The sequence below is a fragment of the Sinohyriopsis cumingii genome, chromosome 3 (assembly GCF_028554795.1).
Source record: "Sinohyriopsis cumingii isolate HCF-2022 chromosome 3, ASM2855479v2, whole genome shotgun sequence".
In the NCBI taxonomy this organism is placed as follows: Eukaryota; Metazoa; Mollusca; class Bivalvia; order Unionida; family Unionidae; genus Sinohyriopsis; species Sinohyriopsis cumingii.
Window position 1 is genome coordinate 89,606,761 of NC_142963.1, and position 23,182 is coordinate 89,629,942.

The 23,182-nt window shown below is 33.9% G+C and overlaps 1 protein-coding gene across 3 annotated transcripts in view; it reads right to left on the minus strand.

The window, feature by feature from the left end:
- The window catches only part of LOC149803267 (monocarboxylate transporter 9-like), a 121,107-nt gene that overhangs the window by 45,499 nt on the left and 52,426 nt on the right, over window positions 1-23,182 (minus strand). The gene's annotated exons all lie outside the window — the stretch shown is intronic.

Here is a 23,182-nt window from a genome sequence, read left to right on the forward strand (position 1 = left end):
ATCCAATCAGAAAGAGTTCAGATCCAGAACAGTTCTAACACATTACTGTTTACTCAATATTATAAGAACAAATAGTACAGACCCTGATGTACTGGTGGATAATGTGGCAGCAAATCTGGGTGTATGCTGCACAGTTGTACAAGTGTTACATGAGCAAATACAATACACTTTTTGGGGTTTTGCAGCCCTGGTTGATTTTGATCTGCAACATTTTTATGCAAGAATAACAAACATTTTTTAAAGGCATGAAAATGAACAAAAAGCAGGTTATATTCACAGTATCAATAGGGCTTAATACATTATGTAAATTGTAAATATCCAAGCATCATGAATTTGTTTGTGAATTTGGTCAATCTGGCACATACAAATTTTGCAGATAATTGACAACTAAACTGACCTTCCCAAATACACGTAAATGTTTCTATGTAATTAAAGTAAAACATGGTCAGTTGTCTAAGTTTTCAAAGACATAACAAAGCAGGCCTTCCAACAATCTCTAGGATCATGTCACTGGACAGTTTTTCTTGCACTGGTCAGCTGACTAAAGCATCAGTATGGTGAATTCACATTACTTAGAATCCAAATCTAAACCACAAAATAATTATTTTTCTTTTAAATGCAGTTTTGTCTCAAAGTATATGCAAAATATGTTTGCTCGTGGAAAGTTTGCATTATTCTGTAGTTTTCACAGACTAAAAATAAATGCAGTATAACCTATTCAATACATGTGCAGCTACTATACACCAACCTATCCAGTACATGTGCAGTTACAATGCACCAATTATTGCAATTAATACTACTTCTGAACATAAGAAAACACTTTTCTACTATTAACAGAATTTGGATAATTATTAATGCTCCAATACATTGTGCTGGCATTGTTCAAGGTTAAATGTTGCAGTATATCACATACATACGAGTGTCTGATTTCTCTTTAGTGTTCATTTGTTTCAAAAATGTAAGAGTCAACCACAGCTTTATTTAGTATTAAATAACCCTCTTCCATTAGATTTTATCGGGGACACATTTATTAATGACTTAGAGAACAAAAACAATACATATACTGTACTCCCATTGGTAAGAAATCTGTAAAATGTTTATCAAATTAAATATAAAAGTACATTTTTTTAATAAACAAATTTTTATTTTGCAATACAGTGTATCCACTGCCGCATCACCATCATCATCATCAGCTAGGACTGTCTATTACTGGGGTTTCACCAATTACCATGAAACACCTTCCTGATAGTGGGGGGAAGGACACTGTTGAACAGTCACTCCCTGCTGGTGGTGGGCAGTCATCTCTAGTCCTCATACTTCACCTATAACCAGCTAGACACTCAGCAGTTCTGCCAGGTGCTTAAACTGCCTCTCTACAGTTTTCCCCTGTTATCCATACTACAGCGAGCACGTTCCAGATTGGCTGAGCAGGAAACCCTCTACTCCACACCTCTACTGAGAACCAAGTACTCCATTTCCATCAGCGCTGCATAGTTGGTCAACTTTCTTTCGTAAGCCTCATCACAACTCTCATCCCATGACTATTCAACTCAATGGCCACCAGCTTCTTCCTAGACTCTGATAAATATCACTACTTCTGGACATAAAGATGTAAGGCCAATTCCCTGGAAAACCAATTTCGTTCCAAGATCCAAGTGCATGCCCAAACTCTCTGCTTCAATGAGGATTCCACACCTAAGTGGTGAGTATGTGTTACTGGTTTTCTCCTTTGACAAGCTGATAAATCTTGACCTGGTGATTGGTGCTGGTCATTTCTCTCTAGGATGCTGTCATACCTCCATCTGTAATGGCCCTGTATTAGTGAAGAGCAGCATGCTGACCAGATATGCTCAAGGCTACCTCTTTTACCACAGAAAGGACATACAGGATTTTCAACGAGGCCCCATTTATACAAGTTTGCTGGTGTTGACAAGATTCAGCAGAAGAGAGACTTGTAATTCCAGGCATCAGTCTACATAAGTTTTTTCTCTATAAAGACCACTACGTCCATTTTGTTTGATTGTTGACTTACTCCCTCCAAAGGTAATGACTGGTAACTGTACATGTGGAGAATTAAGTCATGTATTTAAACAATTTTCTTCTTTCAATTAAAAGTAACTTTTACTGAGCTTTGAATTTTCAATTCTCAAATCAATAGGGTTTTTCCTAACATCAAATGCAAGTCATACACAAAGTTTGGTTACTGAGTGTGCAGAAATGAAACTTGGTTCCAGACAAAAGAACATAAGATGGTCTGCCATATGGTGGGGTCATAAAAACTGGAGTGCTACCCTAACAGGTACTGTAAATTTTAGCACTGAACTTGAATTAGCCTAGTATATAATTAAAAAGACCTACTAATACCTCGTAAACTAAAGTACTCACAATTTACATTAGACACTTCATTACAAGTTCTCCTACAATGCATCTAACTACTGGGGATTTCTGTACCAATTTTAAACCTCACATTCTTAACAAAAATGGTTGTTTTAAATCTTTGCCATTTATATTAGACTTTAAATGATGTTCATAATGAATAACTAAACACAGACACTGACAAGAAGTTACCATTCACTCCTGAAAAAAGTGGAGAAAAGACATACAGAAGTAAATATTAAATGACTATTTTCCATAATAATTGTTTTAAAAAGTGCAAAAACCAAGACATTCTTTATGAAGGTGAAGTGTTAAGAAGGTGCAACTGTCATAGCTTTACATAAAATGTGTTATTTATCCATCAAAGACTTGTATTTGCTGTAAATTACAAAATGTTATTGAGTTCAGCATAAAATTTGAGTGAATCTAGTGAGGAAACTAATTTTCAGAAAATGTTATGCATTATAAAATTCAACTAAAAGTGATAATTTCTGTCTCATCTGTCAGAGAATAATGTGAGACATTCAGTCATGATGTTGTCTGGCAGTGGTGGCAGTAGTGTCAATGGTCTTGTATAAGCCAAACTTTTTAAGCAAGGATATACCTAAAATGGTAAGAAACTGTGTTCCGCATAACCCTTGTCAAGTTATAAAAAATACTGAACCAGAGTTTATTTTTTTATGCTTTTTTAACCAAGATAATGAAAACTTAAACCATCTGATAAACAAAATTTAACTTCTGCCTATTGACAGTTAACAGAAAATTAACAATGCCTGAAAGTTAATGATGCTAAAATACTACAATTTACGGCAAGTTCAATAGACTAACTTTACAGTAAGTTGAATGGATTTAACCCAGACAATAAGTTATTGGAATTAACCTGATACAAAGTTTACAGGATGAAGCTTAGTCAGTTTATCGGATTAACCCATCAGTCAGTTCACAGATATAACATGGCAGGAAGCTTATAACACTAATCTAACAACCTAATAAACAAATACAGGTATTACCTAAGGACATTTTATTCCATAAATGGGCACTGAGTTAATTAAAGAAGCCACTAATCAGACAAAATGTGATAGAATAGCGATATACAATCTTCGGCTACATGTCTAGCTTCACATTTTTGGGATCAAAAGGCACAGTTAGCAACTTTCCTGGTCATATTTAGCCACAACGTTTGATTATCAAGGCAGCATATTCCAGGATTAATATATATAAAATAATTTATTCCACCATTTCATACTGAAAAGATGCCAGAGTTGCAACATGAGACTGGAATAAATCCAAAGTTTTACTGAAAAAAAAAACAACTATTTTCATAATACTTTTCTGTATAAATTCAGTATTTGGATAAAAACAAATCAGATAAAGTCAAGAAAACTGCAGACTGAAGACAATATCTTCTAAATTGTCAAATTTGGCTTTGCAGCAATGAATCTGCATTACTTAATGGCCTTAACCCATGCAAGAGTATTATCTAACTCATGAATGATATTGATTATGTTTGTTCAGGTAAGTTTTTTGTGTCTGCATAAGGTTTTTTGATGATTCATCTTAACCAAGAGATCTATAAAAGCTAAGAATTTATGCCAAACCTGAATAATACTATTAATTTAATATTATAGTAACATGCCATTATTTCAAGCTATGTCCAGTACTGCTGAATTGTTTGCCTTTAAAAACAAAGCCAAAGTCATGATTTATAAGTAGATTCTGTGACATCCAGGATGAAACAGCTTGTTTTAAACTAATGATACAAACTAAAGACTAATGAAATGTCTATTCAGATTTGAAAAATAACATGCAAGTTTGATCAAACAAGGCCACTGTATGCATGGTCATTGTATGTATGCTTTAAGATTATTGCATTTAAATATCAAGATAGTGTACAGTATCTGCATCTTATTGTACAGCTTACATGCCGAAAGCTTACTTTTAAAAAGCCCGAAGATTAGTCTGAAAATATTTATACTCCAACGCCACAACTGGGAAATATTAGCAGAGAGCAAAATATAATATATGTATGTAAAGCAGATTTAAAAAACTACTGCATGTTCTGAATGTATTTGGACTGCAAAGAATAATTACCTTTAATCTGTCAAAAACACCCAAAAAAAACATTTTATTTGTTGTCGACAAACTAATAACAAATGAAAACTAAAAGCATAAGCAATGAAACACACACAAACGATATTATGCAACTGTTAGTCATACAGCAAAAGTAATCACACTTGAATGAATGAACAAGAACTTAAAGTACTTGGAATGCCTAGTTTTGTCCAGTTTATTTCAGTCCACAAGAAAATTTGAGTATTTTGAGAAAAAACCAACTCCACACATGAACCAAAAGAACTGGCAGCGCACTAATCTCTTACCGTCATTGACTGCCCGTGAAAATCTGTATAAATATAACTCAGACTGGTCTGCAGAGCTGGTCATTAAATAAAAACAATTAAAATTAAATGATAGGACAAATCTCTATTACAATTTTCATGCTACTTAAAGCAGCGGTGTATTTTGGTGCTGGGTGGGAGTGTAGAAGGTTAGTCCTAAATATTACTAACAGAACCAATGAACTGATCCCAGTTCTTGCTGTCTTGTGCAAAAAATTATGCAAATATAACAGTAAACTAAATGCCATTCCATTATCTATAATTCTGTAACAATATACAAAATGCATGAAGAACAAAACACTTTTGTACTAGGTTATTTTGTTCAAAAACATAATTTATTCCCCATATCTAATTCCTATATACTGTAAGCAACCAGCATGTGAGCAGGTGAAGATTTTAGTAATATCCACAATGGAAGGGTTTAGCGATAAATTTTGTTGAAGACTTTAACCTCAACAGTTTTCCTTTTCAATAAAGGGTGTTATGCTTTTCCTATGGAGATTTTTTTTCCCTCTGCAACTGAGTAATATAGTTGTAAACAAAATAATGTTCTTTGTTATATCAGCATCAACGCTCTGATGAATAGTGAAATGCGGTTACAAAAGTATAACTCTGATTGTTGTTGAGTTTAATTATAGTGGCGTGCGCACAATTATGCATGTGCCACTTAATAACTCTGATGAATACTGAAATGTGATCACATCAGTGTCAATGCTCTGAAATAGTTATATCAATGTCAATGCTATAATAGTGAAATGTGGATATATCAGTGTAAATGCTCTAATGAATAGTGAAATATGGTTTGTAAAGTGTCACATTTTGAATTGTATTGAACCTTACAGTTGAATGCATTGAGCATTAAAATTCTATCATATTTAAGCCAGAAAAGTCTTTGTGAAGGGTCACTTCGACTGTTCTTCTTTTCTCCCCCCCCCCAACCGATGTCAGTGTTAAAACTTGAAAGGCTAGCATCTATGACTTGGTGAGATTGAACAGGGCTTTGCAGTGCTGTTCTGAGAAAGTAAACATCTGAGCTACCAACCATAATTGCTTGATAGGAACCCATGTCAAATTATCAATTTTCAAAGGGAAATTGATATGCACCGTAGTTCACAGATTCTATGATGTCTAAAATCTGACGAAAGAAATGATTATCTTGGGATAGTTTAGAAACCACTGCTTATGAGTGGCCAGAGTAAATTAAGGTGTACACTTTAGAAGAATGTGAATTTAAAGTGATGATCCTGCTTGAAATTCTTTAGTCTTAAAATTCCTGGGAGAGAGTAATTTGACTACAAGGAAGTATAAAAAGAATAATGCTTTCCTCATTAAACAAGAAAAGGGGACCAGGTGGCTGTCTTGTAAGAAAAGAGAACAGCATTAAAGTATGCAATTTTAATTTTCCCCATATTTTTATATTTTTTTAATGTTTTGTGCGAATGTGTTTGATATGACTAGGATCCCTATTATGTATTGTTTATTCAATTTCATGGAAATCTGTTGATGCTAGAGTTGTTATGAAATTTACCTCATTAATTTTACAGTTACTAGTTCACTGATAGAACTGACGATCGTATGCTATCCAAATTTCAATAAGTGTAAGATTTTATAGGGTTATATGAAATAATTTCCTTTGTCTGTTAGGACGATACTGATTATCATGAGCTAACGATAATTGTTTATTTATATCTGATTTTGTAATGTTTAAAAAATCTTGTAAGTTAGGGATTGCTGTGAGTTAAAATTTTTGAATTTTATGCAATAGTAATCAAGCAGGTGGTAGCATAGATAAAGAGATATGGTAATGTTAGATATACCATTAACATGTTAATTTATGGCCAGTTGCTGTGAAGCGAGGGTGATGTTCTATCAGATTAAGTCAGAATTTATGCAGTGTGGATAGCTAGTATGCTTCTGAGTAATGTTAATGAGGGAATTTATGTACACATAGAAAATGGTACATATAGAGATTCAGGGGTAAATTTGTCCTTTTTGGAACAGCTTTCTGGGGAGAGAAGGGACAGTCCAAAGACAGAAGTTCGAAAAAAAGAAGTGCTGAGTTCAGAATAATGGACTAGGAAGTCCAGAAAGGGATAAAACGTTTGGAAATAGGAAGGCTAGAGGAAATAGGTAGATGTTGATACACAGTCAAGGGAGGAAGGCGATGTAATCAGTCATGGACATTGTGCTCTTTTCACAACTCGTTATTATGATAAATAAATCCAAATTAGACACTGTTATTAAATACTGCTGACATAACTTAGATTGAATTGGAGTTGCAGCTATTAATTGTTATTGATTACTTTTTGTTATTTTTCTTGTGAAAGGGGGCTCATATTTCATTATTTCTTCTGAATAGGCTTGCTCAGTTCTCTGTTGATATTCTATCTTTCCACTCCCACCGGGTTATAAAATCGAGGGAGGTCATTCCCTAGATAATGCCAGCTAAATCCAATTAACCACCCTTCTTACGAAGACGGTGATGTTACATGGTTATATCAGTGTCAATGCTCTGATGAACAGTAAAATGTGGTTATATCGGTGTAAATTTTCTGTTGAATAGTAAAATGTGGTTATATCAGTGTCAATGCTGATGAATAGTGAAATGTGATCATATTAGTGTCAATGCTCTGATGAACAGTAAAATGTGGTATATCAGTTTCAATTTTCTGATGAACAGTAAAATGTGGTTACATCAATGTCAATTTTCTGTTGAATAGTAAAATGTGGTATATCAGTGTCAATGCTGATGAATAGTGAAATGTGGTCATATCAGTGTCAGTGCTCTGATGAACAGTAAAATGTGGTATATCAGTTTAAATTTTCTGATGAATAGCAAAATGTAGTTATATCAGTGTAAATTTTCTGATGAATAGTAAAATGTGGTCATATCAGTGTCAATGCTCTGATGAACAGTGAAATGTGGTCATATCAGTGTCAATGATTGATGAAGAGTGAAATGTGGTCATATCAGTGTCAACACTGATGAATACTGAAATGTGGTTACATCAGTGTCAATGTTCTAATGAGGTGAAATGTGGTTATATATGAGTGTCAATCCTCTTATTAATAGTGAAATGTAGGTTATATCAGTGTCCATGCTCTGATGAACAGTAAAATGTGGTTATATCAGTGTCAATGCTCTGAAGAACAGTAAAATATGGTTATATGTTTCAATGCTAATGAATAGTGAAATGCGGTTACATCAATGTCAAATAATGCTCTGCTGAATAGTGAAATGTGGCTACATCATTGAAATGTAGCTATATCATTGTCAACACTGAAGTATAGCGAAATGTGGTTATATCAGTGTCAACACTCTTATGAACAGTGAAATGTGGTTATATCAGTTTCAACACTCCTATGAGCAGTGAAATATGGTTATATCAGTGTCAATGCTCGGATGAACAGTGATATGGAGCTATATATGTCAATGCTCCAATGAACAGTAAAACTGTCTCTGCATAACATAAAGGAAACCATGCTCAAAACCTTGAATATACCAAACTACAATTTTGTTAACATCATTACTCTTCCACACACATGCACATGTATCAAATAATATAATCTTAAACGTTATCTGAAAATTAAATTTTTAACTTTTAGTGCACTTACTTTGCTCAAATTGTTTTGTGATCACTGGGGCAAACGTTATAATGGAATATAGAACTTGTTTTCTATTCCTCAGTTGAAAGTGGTTTGACCTTTGACATTAAGACTTTAAAACTGGTGTAGACTTTTAGTATCTAAAAGGGAATCTAACTGCAAAGTTTCTTGAAAGTATACTAAGTTGTCACAGAAACTCAACTTACTGTTTATAGAAAAACAAAACATCCTTCCATATTCATCAGATGATAAGCCCATGCTTCCATGATAAGCCTATTCCCACATTATGGTTTATCAGACTAAGTCCCTGACCTTGCATCAGAAATACACTATCAATATTGCACCTAGGATTCCAACAGCAAGGGACAACATATCCCTCATCTTTGGATGACACACATCATTTTAAAGGGACAAAGGAAAATAATTAATACTTAACAAAAACAAAAACAAAAAACCAAGATAATCTTATCTGCTTTTGCAGTTTTGCCACCTTAACTCTGTAAACTGCACTATACTAACATCATTTCCTTGGCCATATGTGCAAGTAATTAATGAAAACATTAACCTAACTGAATATCTGGTTCACCTGAAATGAGTGGCACTATGGAATTTTCTGTTCTGGACCATTTCCTACTCCCCATTTCAGGTGAAAATGACAATCTCTAGGGGTTAATGAGTTAACAGGTTCACATAGTTTTTTAGTTCAGACTTTCCTTTGAATCATTCGAAAATTTTAAAAGAATGGAGAATGTCTTCTCCATATCAGCACTGGAATGTAGCAATGACAAACTTTTGATCCAGTCTCAAATAAGGCCTTCAAAGTGGGTCTTTTTGTTACAAAGAATCATTGTTCCGATACTTCAGCATCTGCATATGACTGGTGATAACATTACTTCTCCCCATACTATCTTAAAATCCAATTTACATGCAACACACAATGCAAACTCAAGATTTTTTACAACTCATCTGCACCCACTTAAACTCTAGATTTATCTGGTGGTTTCTTTAACAATGAGAAAGTGTACAATTGGACATTTTGACATGAACTGACCTAAAAGATATATGAACTCCCCTTAAATATTTCTCTTTAAACACCCTGAAGGACACATGGTACTAATTATACGGAAGAACTGTGAACCAGTCTAGAAATGGGTGAAGAAATAATAGAGTATTTACAGGTTTGGTGGTCCATAATTGGTTAATAATGAAAATTAAAATTTTAGGAAAAATATCTTTTGAGAGCTTATCCTATATGTAATGTAAAAAAAATATTGACAAATTTCTACTGATGCAATTTTAGCATTTTTACAGGCTTGACTCAGGAGTACTCAATACTGAAAGTGGCACCTGATTCATTTGGTGCAGAATCAATAACACGTGTTTCATGCACACGTATGTAAACAAATTGCCGCGGGTCATATGGTGTTCTCCACACATAAGCTTGCACCAAGGTTAGATGTGCACGAAAAATTATAGGTGTCATTATCAGCACCCATAAATTTTAAGTTATTGAATTTTGAATATGATAGTGTTTCCATATGTTTACCATTGGAGTGGAATTAGTACCGTGAGTCCTATATGCGACCTATACCATAATAGGAGTTTGTTGTTTCCATGGTTACCACGTGCATACAGGGTATCAATTTGGTGGTTTTTACATATGACAATCATAATGGAGTCTTTTTATCATGGTTTGAATGTGATTTTGGAGAAAAATTCTATACAAAAGACAGATGGGGATGGTTTTATACACTGGCGAGTGGAAGTAGATAGCTCAGGCCATAGGGAAAAGAGCATAGTATGGCCTGATGGCAGAATTTCATACGATGGTACCCATAGATTGGCCTATATGGTTAAATACCATTTAACACATGCAACAATTCCCCAAAAGGGGGTGGGGGAGGGGGAGATTTTATATGTAAGCCACTTATGTCACAATCACTTATGTATCAGTACCAATCATTTAACTTTAGAGACACACTCAGCAGATCAAAGCAGAGAACATTGTAAAAATAAGGACTGTGCACAAAACTGCACATGCTGCATTGCCTCAACCTGTAAATTGAATTATTATATGTCGAGTCACATTGAATATCAATTATACCGGTCTTATTTCTTATCCTAGAATTAAACTCCTTGACACCTATTCTATGTTCAGCATGTTTCTCATATTGGTACATTACATTTTTGAGCAAACAGTATTGGAACTTTTCTGCATTCCTTTTGTTGAGGGAGCAGGGAGGGATATTTTCACTTAAAATAATAGTTTTCAACCCTTCATTCCCAATATAACTCTGCAAAAGTCCTATCTGTATTGCATTCTTTACACAGGCAGTTTATCTTCCCCAACCTCTCTTCATACATTTGAAACATTCTTGATGTATAACTGCATGGTGAACATACTGCTCTCTCCCACCAAACCAGATCTCTTTTTTCTTCATGTACCAAGTCCCATGATAGAAAACCTTCATACTCAGGGTGTTGCAACTTGTGGTCTCAGAACACATTATTCCAAATCTCAACATCTGATTACTGCGTGCACTAAGCGATAGGTGTTTTGTTCACCATATATGTTGTTGTGAATAAATGAAAACAAGCTTCATGTCAGAAATATGGTTTCATATTTGAAACAAAAGCTATTTATAAAACCTACATTGCTCTGTTCTTACCATCAAGTAATAGTAAGGAATCATTTAGCTGTAAATTAGAGCTTGCTATTTGGTTTGCCAAATCAAGGTGTATTACCTCCCCTTTGTAATTGAGTGATTGCAATGTTTGCTTTGTTTCTCTTTTGTTCAATAATGTATGCATTTTTTCAGCTTTGTATTAAAAAGTAAGTAATTTAGCATTGCTTATAGTGGAAAGCAGCCACAGTAATGATTTTTAGACTTTTTCTTAACTTTTTATGAGCTTTGGGTAAATGTAGGTATATGTTTATGTATTAGACAACTTCAATATGCAATTCAATTATATTACTTAAATTTAACAAGTAGTGTATTCAGTGACAATTTTTATCAGTGTCTGCATATTGCATAGAGACATGAACTTGTCTTGGCATAGCAAAGTTTTTCACACATTTCTCCACCTCCAGCATACTTAATAGCTTGAGTCATAACAGTTTGTGCATACACTTTCTGTCTCCAACATCAATGTCAGCATTATAGGAACTTTGGATAGCTTTTTCAAATTTGTCTCTTGATGTCCTTATGTAACATACCTCATGTTGATGTGTTATTTGGGTTGATACACATTCCCCACCCCCGCCCCCTTTGTTGTGGGGAACATTACCAGGCTTGAAGAAATTACTCTGTCTATTCTTTGCTTATTCACTCTTCCCCATAGTTTTATACTAAAAAGTAGCACTATGTTATTTAATTATTCAGTATAATACAGCTTATGGAACTCTTCCTTGGCTTTTATACCTTTTTATTAACATTTGGGGGTCATGAATCACATGTGATGATAGTTTAAATAAGTTTGGAATATCAGCATCTCTTGATGCTTCATGGGTGTGTGTATTTGGTTTAGTCACAAAAGGGCAATGGCCTCTTATCATTTTGACCTGTCATGTGGCACACTTATTTGTTTTGTTTGATTGATGTGAATAGGGATGCACTGTATGTTATTTCTGTGAGAGACAGAAAGAAAAGAAATGCAATTTTGAAATTTAAAACGTTTAAAACTTGTCTTATAGCCAGTGAGAGATGAAAATACAATGCATAATGTAATTTGATACCCTGTGATGTCATACTTGCTGATGTCAGCATGCTTGTGTTTCTTTTGTGTAGCATGCATGCCATAGAAAGATAACATGAAGATACAAAGGCAGAAAACAATTATTTTAATAACAAGAATAAGCCATTAATAAGTACAATACAACACAGGAACATGTAATGAGGATGCAATTTAACTAGAGATATTGGTATCACATAAAATGCTATTGCACTATTATCCATGCACAAGCATGGCCAATTCTTTCTTACAATTATGCTCTAATATCAAGGAGTAAAATACAACTTTTTCAAAAAAAATTAAATCTGGTTATAGGACACACGGTACTAATTATACGGAAGAACTGTGAACCAGTCTAGAAATGGGTGAAGAAATAATAGAGTATTTACAGGTTTGGTGGTCCATAATTGGTTAATAATGAAAATTAAAATTTTAGGAAAAATATCTTTTGAGAGCTTATCCTATATGTAATGTAAAAAAAATATTGACAAATTTCTACTGATGCAATTTTAGCATTTTTACAGGCTTGACTCAGGAGTACTCAATACTGAAAGTGGCACCTGATTCATTTGGTGCAGAATCAATAACACGTGTTTCATGCACATGTATGTAAACAAATTGCCGTGGGTCATATGGTGTTCTCCACACATAAGCTTGCACCAAGGTTAGATGTGCACGAAAAATTATAGGTGTCATTATCAGCACCCATAAATTTTAAGTTATTGAATTTTGAATATGATAGTGTTTCCATATGTTTACCATTGGAGTGGAATTAGTACCGTGAGTCCTGAACAAATACAATAACAATTAAACAAGACAAAATATCAAAATATTTAAGTGCCTGTAATATACATGTCTTGGTTAGTCTCTCCATTTTGTCACAACTCCAGCAAAAGTCAGCAGATTTTTAACCAAAGACACCCAAGTCATTGTGTATCATGTTTGAACCTTTATTATTTATAACATCTCAATAAATATCTCTCCTTTGGCCATATCCTTGATAACTTACAAACTAAGGTAATCAATTTACAGCATTTTTTTAAATACATATTAGACTTTGTTGGATTACTCAGCATAAATCTTTGCAAAGTGGCTGCACTGGTGAACAGTCCTGATCTCCAGCAGACAGGTTCTGACTGGTCTGTTTAACATGCCAAAAGAATGAGTGAAAATGTCTTTTTTAAAACAAAAACAAAAATCTTTTAATTTTCAAAAGCTGTAGATTTCAACTATAAAATGCTAAGTGCTGCAGACAGCCTTCAAACTGGTATTTCTGTCCTACCACTGGCAGAATCGCATGTCTGGCAACCAAATTTAACTTGTCTACCTCTAGTGGCTTTTACATAATCATGCTAACAAGATTTTTGCAAAGTTCAATAAGTTCAAAAATGTGTACAAATTTAATGTATGGAAAAAAATATGCCAGTGAAATTTTCTTTGTCTACAGTGCATTTTTTTAAAAAAAGTTGCTAATAACAATGGATGGATGATGTACATACAGACAGACATAATACCAAATCAACACGCCCATGCTGCAGGAACTGGAAGTATAAAATGTCTATCCAAAGAGTTTAAAGTTTTATTAAAAAAAGATAATTGCTCAAGGACTCACAGTGTTAATTCACTTCTCATAGTAGACTGTTTGAAACACTATGATATTAAAAATTCAGTAATTTTATAATTCTGAATGATTGAGATAAAACATGTTGCACATATCGCAATATAAACCCATCACTGATGCAAGCTTGCATGTGGAGAATGCCATATCTCCTGCCTAATTTTTTCAAAACAGTTAAGTCTGAAAAAGGACTGAAATTCCATCAATAACACATTCTGTGTCATTTATTTAAGTTACAAATATGATAAGTTCTCAAAAGTCTTTTTACTAAAATTCTACTTTTCATTATCGATGAATTATGGCCAGCCAGATGCATACATACTACTTTTTTATCTTTGCTGTTTCTGAACTGAATCCCATTCTTCCATACACTTAGTACCATGTCAGTCCTCCAGAGACATTACTGTTCATGGTACTTTCTATCATAAACATACTGCCCCATATAAGCTACACTATTATTATAAATGTTCTTTTCTTTTTATATCACTAAAGCATTTACATCAACAAATAAAACATTATTTGAGGAATTATTCTGGTGATTTCCAGCATTTGCTACAATCAGTTCAAGTATTACAATCAGTAGAACAATATCCAACGGGATTACTACAACAGGGGCTATTCATATAGATAGCACTCTACAGTTATCTTATTTTATATTGGATTAGATTTTTGAAGAAAAAGAATACCCCCCTCCTCACTGGTTATACTGGCTATTTCAAAAAGAACTTAAATATCATAGGTATTGTTAAAAGAACTTTTAATTCCCTTAATTTTGGTGTATGATTGATTGATGCAGTATGAGTTATATAGTATAGCCTGAGTTTACTTCAGATGTGCACATATAAAAATAACTGCTAGCTCCACTTGTCATTTTCACTTCCTGGTCTTCAGAGGTAAATTGTGAAAAAAAGAGCCAATAATTTTTTTTTATTTGACATTCACTGCACTTTTAGAAGCCAATATTGTACAGTGTGAAAAAATTAATTTCTCATATTTTAATAACTGCTAAAGATAGTGTACTTTAGACTAATTCAGGCTGAATTTCAAGCACATGGGAGCAGTCACTTTTGTTAGCTGTGTGCTCAGACCATGTACAATTTACACAAGTACAATACCCAAAGAAATTTCAGCCAAAGTACATGAATGTTACATAGAGGTATGCCAACATTCTGTCCAATGCACGCTGCAAATGCAAGGAACTTCACCTTACACCCGTACCTCTCTCAGAAGTTCATAATATCTGTAGAATGCACCCTTACCTAAATATAGATTTCCAACCATGACATGTAACTGACCAAAGAGACCCAGAGCTGAAGTACTTCGCTGGTGCATATCAGCAATGTAATATTTTCCGCACTGGTATAATGCACTGATATATGTACTACAGCTGGAATATCCCAATACATCATGACAGTACACTAAAATAGTGGTACTGTGAAGGTGATGCATCACAACATAAACGAACAAGTTTCCTTGAAAGGGCTGATGCACTACTGGATCAAAAGAACTTCTCGGAATCTAAGACAATATTGTTTCTTTTTTAACTCTACAGTAGCAACAACATTCCCAAGATGGTTCACCACCTACACTCTACAAGAGGCAATTACTGCAAGACCAGCACCTTTTCATTTAGGACAAACAAGATATAAAAAGTGTTGGTGAACCTTTGTTCATATCATCATATATCAAGCAGTAGCAATAACAAATTTGGAAGGCCATCCATGGCAGCCATACTGGAAACCCTATTAACATAATTTTCATTTCTGAGAAACTGGATATCTAATATGAAGTTTACTGGTGAAATCCCAATGTTGATAAAAGTTTCTGTGTAGGAGGAGTAGCAATTACAAGATTTTCATAGTGGATAAGCAGTGTTTTATCTACAAATGGTTTCATGTAAGTCATTTGACTCATCAAGACAAAAAACAGTGAGTCAAATCCATACCTATGAGTCTTATTCAAGCCGATGATCAGTTTTCAGTTGTTTTTAAAAAATAATTATATTGTTTAAATACACAAAGAAAATATTAGTTATAATGTGACTAAAGCCAATAAGGCAATTCACATGCCAGAAGCGTCTGAACATTCTGTATTTGTTAAAAATCTTGCTGACAGTTTCATGTCATCAGAAATAATCTGAGCGTATATGACAAGGCGTTTATTGTTGGCTATGTCAGTGCTTTCATCTGCCATTGTTGTTGTTGTTGTAGGGTTTAACGCCATTTTTCAGCACAACATAGGCTATACATGGCGGCCAGTATAATTGGTGGAGGAAGAACCCTGGAAAACCCTGGGAAGAACCACCGACCCACGAGAAGCTAATGGCAGGCTTTCTCACATACCAACATTAGCCGAGCCTGAGACTTGAACTCATGCAGACAGAGGTGAGATGGCAGTGATCCGTAACAGCGAGCACTTTAGACCACTCGGGGCCCCCTGCCATTGGTGTCACAAATGAAGAATTTTGCAGGTCACATATAATAAGACTATCCTCAACAACATTTGATAGGCTCTCCAGTCACTCTGAAGAGGTAGTAGCTGAGTTATACTGATTGGCAGAATTCTTCAAAATGCCAATGGCATCAATTTCTTTTGCCACTAAGTCATGTATTAAATTAAGAGATTTGTATTTTAAAATATGGGATGTCTTCTACACTCAGCCAATGTAGACACTTAAGTAGCACTTTCACTGCTATGTCTTGTTTGGAAGAATGTTTTTGTAAACCTGCATTCAAATCTGCCTGGTGTTGTGGACCTTCAATCAGCAATTTGTGTTCTGGCAACACCAGCATGCCTTGCCAGTGTACTGTTCTGTACGTAATTTTTGTTTGCACATTTGGTCACTGAGCTTATTTTAGCTTCTGTACATATATGGCAAAACATACAGGCGTCTTCAATGTCACATTCTTCCCTGACTTAATTTTTTTTTAAAACATAGCAAGCAGCTTTTTTTAACCAATGCTGCACAAAATACATTTTATCTTATGAGTAACCGTTACCTCATCTGTTGGATGATGAAGGCTCCACCACAGGTGCTTGATGCAAGCTTCTTGAAAATAAAACAATAATCTCAACATCACGCTCATCGAGCACCTGTGAGCAAAACATAACACTGGGGTGCATCAATTTAAGTACCAGCAAAGATTTTTGAGCATCAAATTGGAAAAGTCTGTGTATTTGATGCATGATGCATGGGTCGATAAAATACTGGATAAGGTGGTGGCTGTACTGGATGTCAGAGCAGCACCATTTTTATTCAGAACCAACTGGACATCACAAGAAGTCTTTAAGTACAATCCCATGTCAATGTGACCATCTGTTCAGAAGAAGAAATGAGTGTGTGTGTGATTTGGATTTTTAATGTAGTCTAATCAGTTTTTCAGTCATATGATGTCTGCATTGTGGTAGCTTGTAGTTATGTCAAGCACTGGTAATTGCCATATGTAGAAAACTCATTTTTATTAGGGGGTTGTAATGAACAGGTCAATACATTTCTTATCAATATAGGACACAATGAATTCGGTCAACACCAAGCCATGGGTTTACTGGCTTTAAACTGGGACTTTGACCTGAATTATTAAAAAATGTATGTCAAGATCTGGAGATGGAGTAGATAAATATCAACAATCAGCCAAGGAACTCAAATGGGACTTTGACATATATATATATATGTGTGTGTGTGTGTGTGTGTGTGTGTGTGAGTGTGTCAAGTCCAAACACACAAGATCAGGAGATAAAATAATCAATAGCTCTCTACATTGAGAATGCTTTCTGCTTACTGCCTGTAATATTCTAGTATACACGTTGGCTGTAGCTATTTGTGCATAATAAATTATTCATTTAAGTACACTGTAGTGTGTACTTGGGGATGTAGAATAGGCCCAAAACACTTTCCTGCATGTCACAAGAAGAAACTAATGGAGGCAGGAGAGAAGTTTTCATATAAGAATATCATCTATGAATCCCTTTTTGCACTGGTTTCCAAAGTTTTCTAATATGAGGACCCCTTTTTAACTTAATACAAAAAAAACGTGCAGACCCTCATATGCTAATAGTTGTACCTTTATGCTCCCTTGGAATAACCCCCATGTCCCCCAGGTGTCAACAGTCCACTGGTTGGGAACCACTGCCTTGTATTATGCTTCAGCAAATGTGTGTGATAATATTTAATTAACAAAGATAAAACTAACTATTGTTTATGTACATTACTGGCATGCAGCAGTTGATTTTAGCAGTTGAATTAGAAATCAAAAGCCAGAAATTTAATTTGTATTCAGTCTGAGAGGTACAGCAGTATCCTACCCAAAACATCAGTGGGCCTTGGTTATCTTATCCAGCTCCAGACAATATTACATGTAAATCACTTTAAATCAGGGTGAATTCACTGAAAACTTAGTATTTTTTTCCTTAAATTTATGCATTTAATATGAATCAGTTAAAAGATTGTCTCCTGAGAAGTGATCTAAGGGTTTGTAACTGAACATTGAAAAACATATCAAGGTATGTAACTGAACACTGAAAAACTTGTCAGGGTATGTAACTGAACATTGAAAAACTATGTTAAGTGCTCCTAACCAACATATCAGACAAAGCTACTAACCAAATGATAATCCACAACTTCATCTCCCAATATGTTTATAACCAAGGGTTTCTCACCCTGATTATGATTTAAGTGACAAGATATGTTAATTTACACATAACATCACCACCATGTACCACATGCCAGACTGCTAAATTTAGTACTCAGAATGCCTAATAAGACAAGGAGGAAACAAACTGTTGAAATCTAACCAGTACTGTGAATTCATTTATTTGTATGTGCATCAATTTTCCTGCTTGTGAGAATACTGAATTTTTTGTTGGTAATAAAATAAAAATACGGCATCCAATTATTTCCATGGAAAGATCATTGTTCATTGTGTGTCTTTGAATTTACGGCTAGTAGGAACCACAAATCTATGAAAATTTGTGCCACATAATGAATTCATGATATTTGTATTAGTGATCTTTATTATATCAATTAACCAGATTCTTTAAACATTAGTTCCACAAATCCAATACTGAAGTTACTTTTTATGTCAATGATCGTTACTTATAACAAATTTTATTAAACATTTTATTATAAAAAAATTATAGTTTTTATTATGAAAGATAACTAAGATAAGTTGCAAAGAGCTCTGCAAATCTTTCCTTAAGCAAGACAACCATATATACTCACTTTTAAGTTGAGCCCAACTGCAAACAACATTGACCCAGATCTGTCACAAAATAAGCCAGCAGATAAGAGTTGATATTTGTTCTACTGATTACTCCTAATAAACTGCATAGACCCAGATCTGCTGGCACATTATGCAATAGCAGATCTGGGTCTGTGCAGTTTGCAGATTGGTTCAACTTACAAGCTAGTTAGTTACTAGGTTTTTGTCAGCACTTATCTGCCAGGTTTGTATTATCACATCATACGTTTTCTAGTATGCCCAAAACAAAATAAGAATAGTATGCCCAAAACAAAACAAGAACAGTATGCCCAAAACAAACAAGAATAGTATGCCCATAACAATGAAGAACAGTATGCTTTCTGTCTAGATTGGTCAGATACTATTCATTGTTTTGGAGAGAATATTTTATTTTCACATTTGTAGCAACAGTGGCTTTTCTATTTTTAATAACAGTGACCATTATGATGAGTTTTGGAGAAACAAGTTATTTAAAGGGTTTTTAAATTTTTAGTGATGGTGTCTATGGCATATCTGCATTATTGGTACACATCTGGATGTCCTTTACGGCAGGATGCTAGGTGCATAATTTTATTTAAAACTGGTCAGGTGGTTCTGACGAAGGAGTTTAAAATGGCAATTACTGATTAATGCTTGATGAATGACATGCAGCTGATGCTGGGCCAAACTCATCTTATGAAGCCACCATTTTTAGCTCATCAGCCCATAATACAAAGGGAGCTTATGGTTGACCCATCACTGCAAGCCATGGAAGGCAATTAAAGAATTTAAATGGGTTAATATTGTAGCTTGATCATTATATTTATTAATACAAAGAACAAGAGGCCCCTGTCAGGCTGATATTCCTCACCTGCGTAGTTTACATATCTCTGCTTGAACTGAAACTACTGTGGTGAAAGATGTCTTGGAACCCATAGATGTCACCATAATGAACAATTCAATATAATGCCTGCATAGTGAAATTAACATTATCATTGGATAAATGTCATTAGGTTAAATCTCAACATAAAAAGTGCATACCCAACATGTCATAAATACTATTGCTATTACATGTTTGTAAACATCACAAGTGTTTGCCCCATTTTTTTGTGTTCTGAGGGATCTCCACTTTGTTGGTTCATTCTATCTCCCAATATGTTCATGCAAGAATGTTCTGGAGACAGAGTTGAATAATAATAACGAGACCATAGGCATGCATGGTGGAAACTTCATGATTTTTTTAGACAGATTTGAGCTGTCTATTTTCTCTCACAAGGAATGCAGGGAATGAGGCTTGTGTGCTTCAAAAGGGCAATTTTTTGGTGAATTTGATTAACAATAGACTTTTGTGCTTATTAGGATACATGTGTCTACTAAATCAAATAGGTACATTGTTTTATGAATGCTGGGGTCATTTGTCTTCTTTCATAGATGGTCCATATGTATAGTATTACATTCTCAACTTAAAAAGAACAAGACATTTAATTTACCGTATAATATAAATTACACAATAATATAAATTGGCATGGCTACACTAACCTCATCATGACCTATTTAACCTTTTCAAGCACCTCAGCAACACCTGGAAAGAAATTTGCATGTTAAAAGCTGTACTGTACCCATTTGCTTCCAAGCTGGATCGTGTGTACTTCATTCCAGCATTTCTCATGAATAATTAAGAAATATATTATCTTACCTGCTAGTACATAAAATGTTATGCATCAAAACCAGGTATAAGCTGGAAGTCTATAATTTAGTAATTTGGGCACTCCAGTGTTTATGTTGTTGTGAAGTTGTACAACATGATATACTAACTGAGTGTTCCCAGAAATGCAATCATGTTATAGTAATAGAATCTATATTCCCAGAAAAACAATCATGCTATAGTAATAAAATCAATATTCCCAGAAAAATAATCACATTCTATCAATCTTTCTTGCTCAAACACTAAGTTGGAACTGATGTTCCTGTCTAACTTCTTCACTATTTAGAATTTGTTACATGCATGTTAATTTAATGTACCAAATAGTGTAAATTTTTCATCAACAATAAGGTTGCATGTTAGTTGAATGTACAAAGCAGTGTGTACATTTTTCATCAACAATAAGATTGCATGTTAGTTGAATGTACAAAATAGTGTAAATTTTTCATCAACAATTAGCTTACATGTTAATTTAGTGTACAACACAGGGTAAATTATCAACAGAAAGCTTGCATGTTAATTTAGTGTATAAAATAGTGTAAATTGTGTTATATAATCAGTGTTTCCCTTTACACACATTTGTGCGTCAGGGACGCACGCTGGAGAAAATTGACGCACACATTTTGTTACCATGCGTTTTTTTGATGCAAAGGATTTTCATAATATGATCATGATTTATTTAATACCCAATGCATTGTACAGTCATCAGCAATAAGCTTACATGTTAATTTAGTGTACAACACAATGTAAATTGCCACCAAAAGTAAGCTTACATGTTAATTTAGTGTACAACACAATGTAAATTGCCATCAACAGTAAGCTTACATGTTAATTTTATGTACAACACAATGTCAGTTGTCATCAACAGTAAGCTTACATGTTAATTTAGTGTACAACATAATATAAGTTTGCATGTTAATTTAATGTACCAAATAGTGTAAATTTCTCATCAACAATAAGCTTGCATGTTAATTTAGTGTACAACACAATGTAAGTTTGCATGTTAATTTAATGTACCAAATAGTGTAAATTTCTCATCAACAGTAAGCTTACACGTTAATTTAGTGTACAACACAATGTAAATTGTCATCAACAGTAAGCTTATATGTTAATTTAGTGTACAACACAATGTAAATTGTCATCAACAGTATGCTTACATGTTAATTTAGTGTACAACACAATGTAAATATCATCAACAGTAAGCTTACATGTTAATTTAGTGTACAAGACAATGTAAGTTTGCATGTTAATTTAATGTACCAAATAGTGTAAATTTCTCATCAACAGTAAGCTTGCATGTCAATTTAATGTACCAAATAGTTTTCATTGACAATAAGTCTGCATGTTAATTTAATGTACAAAATAGTGTAAATCTTTCATCAACAATAAGTTTGCATGTTAATTTAAATTGCCACCAAAAGTAAGCTTACATGTTAATTTAGTGTACATGTTAATTTTGTGTACAACACAATGTAAACTGTCATCAACAGTAAGCTTACACGTTAATTTAGTGTACAACACAATGTAAGTTTGCATGTTAATTTAATGTATCAAATAGTGTAAATTTCTCATCAACAATAAGCTTGCATGTTAATTTAGTGTACAACACAACGTAAATTGTCATCAACAGAAAGCTTACACGTTAATTTAGGTACAATACAATGTAAATTATCATCAACAGTAAGCTTACATGTTAATTTAGTGTACAACACAATGTAAATTGTCATCAACAGTAAGCTTACACGTTAATTTAGGTACAACACAATGTAAATTGTCATCGATAGTAAGCTTACATGTTAATTTAGTGTACAACACAATGTAACTGTCATCAACAGTAAGCTTACATGTTAATTTAGTGTACAACACAATGTAACTGTCATCGACAGTAAGCTTACATGTTAATTTAGTGTACAACACAATGTAACTGTCATCGACAGGAAGTTTACATGTTAATTTAGTGTACAACACAATGTAACTGTCATCAACAGTAAGCTTGTGCTCAATTCACATCCAATTTCACTTGTCTGTTTCATTATTTTACACTTAATCATTAATATGAATGTACAAATAATATGAAAAGTTGTCTGCTTCATTATTTTACACTTAATCACTGTTATGAATGTACAAATAATATGAAAAGTTGTCTGCTTCATTATTTTACACTTAATCACTGTTATGAATGTACAAATAATATGAACACTGGATACTGAAAAGAACATTTTAGTTCTAACTCAATTCTGTGTTCTAAGGTATCTTTATCTGTCCTATTAAACAGATGACTTGGTTAAGACATTACTACTGTAATAATGGGATGGATATGCACCCTATGACTTGCCAATGGTCATCTGACATTGTCAGGCTCTTACACAAGTACACTTGCACACTGCTCCATGGCATATAAGTTGTTACAGTGACTAAGTATGAACATAATAATTAACAAAAAATGGAATATTGGCCCTAAATCCAAAATGCCAACAATCATAACTGAATCATTATATTTTCATGTATAATCAGTATTAAATTCTGTTGAATCCTA